We start from the raw sequence: 2,557 nt of genomic DNA, 5'->3' as shown, positions 1-2,557 counted from the left end.
AGAAATTAGGGATTACCATGGTACGTAATGCCAAGGGTGAATATGTTGCCATGCATGGTCCTATGAAATGGAGGATCTGTATTGATTAGAGACATTTAAATGCCATGACATGAAAGGATCATTTTCCTTTACCCTTTATAGATCAGATGTTTGAACGTCTAGCTGGTCATGCTTTTTATTGTTTTTTGGATGGCTACTCTGGCTATTTCCAAATTATTACTGATATTGATGACCAAGAAAAGACTACATTCACATGTCCTTTTGGAACATACGCCTATAAACGAATGCCTTTTGGCCTTTGTAATGCTCCTAGTACCTTCCAACAGTGTATGCTTCATATATTTAGTGACATGGTAGAGCATTTTATGGAAGTGTTCATGGATGATTTTTCTATCTATGGAGACACTTTCACTGAATGCCTGTCTAACCTGTCTAAAGTTTTGACATGATGTGAAGAGAAGAGTCTCATTTTAAATTGGGAAAAATATCACTTCATGGTGAAAAAAGGCATAGTACTAGGTCACAGCGTATCTAGTGATGGCATCAAAGTAGATAAGGCAAAACTAAATAAGATAGCGACTCTACCTATACCACAGACTGTCCATGATATTAAAGCCTTTCTAGGCCATGCAGGTTTTTATAGGCACTTTATCAAAGATTTTTCGAAAATAGCTAGGCCGTTAACTAATCTGCTTTTAAAAGATGCCATTGTTGATTTTAATTTTAACTGTAAACAGGCTTTTGAAACTTTAAAAGCCGTCTTAACTTATGCACCCATTATACAACCTCTCGATTGGTTTAAACCTTTCGAACTCATGTGTGATGCTAGTGATTATGCAGTTGGTGCTGTTTTAGGATAGAAACTAGATAATAAATCCACTGTTATTCATTATGCTAGTAAAACTCTAAACGCTGCTCAAAGGAATTATACAACTACTGAAAAAGAATTCTTAGCTGTCGTTTATGCTTTAGATAAGTTTCGTCCTTATTTGGTTAGTTCTAAGACTTTAATTTACACGGACCATGCAGCCCTTAGGTACCTTCTCACAAAGAAGGATGGTAAGCAGAGATTAATCCGATGGATTCTTCTCCTGCAAGAATTCACATTAGAAATAAAGGACAAACATGGGGTCAAAAACGTAGTTGGCGACCACTTATCTAGACTTACAAACGACGATGATAGTGATTCTGACTCCATACCGGACTTTTTTCCTGATGAGCACCTGTATGCTATTTATTCTGCACCATGGTATGTTGACATTGTGCATTATTTAGCGTCTGATGTTATTCCTTATGATTGGTCAAGAAATGAACGTAAGAAGTTCTTGGCCAGAGTTAAGCTATACTACTGGGATGAGCCCTACCTTTCCAAGTATTGTGCGGATTAGATTATTCGTCGTTGTATTCCCCAATGGGAATATAATGAGGTTCTCTCATTCTGCCATGACAAAGAGTGTGGTGGCCATTTTAGTGGTTTGAAAATAGCTGCTAAAATTCTTCAACGTGGGTTTTATTGGCCTACTCCCTTTAAGGATGCCCAAGTGCATTGCAAGACGTGCATTCATTGCCAATAACTTGGGCGAATCACGAAGCGTAATATGATGCCATTAAATCCAATCGTGGTGGTAGAAATTTTTAACATATGGGGCATTGATTTTATGGGTCCCTTTCCAGTTTCCCACGGTTTCATTTATATTCTAGTTGCCGTGGACTACGTGTCTAAATGGATAGAGGCCATGGCATGCCGTAACAATGTACATAGTATATTTTCTATCGATTTGGCATTCCCAAAGCCCTCATTAGTGATGGTGGAACACATTTTTGCAATAGAGTTATTGCATCTCCCGTGAAAAAATATGGAGTTATACATAAGGTAGCAACTCCATATCATCCACAAACTAGCGGACAAGTAGAAGTTTCTAATAGGGAAATCAAAAAGATATTAGAAACAATTGTAAATCCTGATAGGAAAGACTGGTCAAAGCGTCTATCTGAAGCCTTATGGGCATATAGGATTGCTTTCAAAACTCTTATAGGTATGTCTCCCTTTAGACTTGTATTTGGAAAACCTTGTCATTTGCCCGTTGAGTTGGAGCACCGTGCTATGTGGGCTATAAAAAGCCTTAACTTCAATTTTGATGAGGCGGGTGTCAAGCGCAAGTTATAATTGAATGTGCTTGAAGAAATCCGTAGCGATTCTTATGATATTGTGAAGGATTGTAAAGGTAACATGAAACGTGTTCATGATAAGCAAATCTTGCGCAAAGAGTTTGTGGTAGGTCAAAAGGTCTTACTTTACAACTCCCATCTACATATTTTTCTAGGGAAATTAAAAACCCGTTGGTCTAGTCCTTTTCTGGTTACTGAAGTCACCCCTCACGGGGCAATCACCTTGGTAAATCCCAAGGACAACAGTACCTTCCAAGTCAATGGCCAACGGTTGAAACATTTCCACGAGCTTTTGTCCCCTGATGTAGAGGAAGTCCATTTACAGGACCCTATCTATGCAGACTGACCTTTTCGTTGGTGTACTTCCGTTCATTTTCATATATTGGTA

The sequence above is a fragment of the Coptis chinensis genome, chromosome 5, assembly GCF_015680905.1.
Source record: "Coptis chinensis isolate HL-2020 chromosome 5, ASM1568090v1, whole genome shotgun sequence".
Lineage (NCBI taxonomy): Eukaryota > Viridiplantae > Streptophyta > Magnoliopsida > Ranunculales > Ranunculaceae > Coptis > Coptis chinensis.
This window is presented reverse-complemented; position numbering follows the sequence as displayed.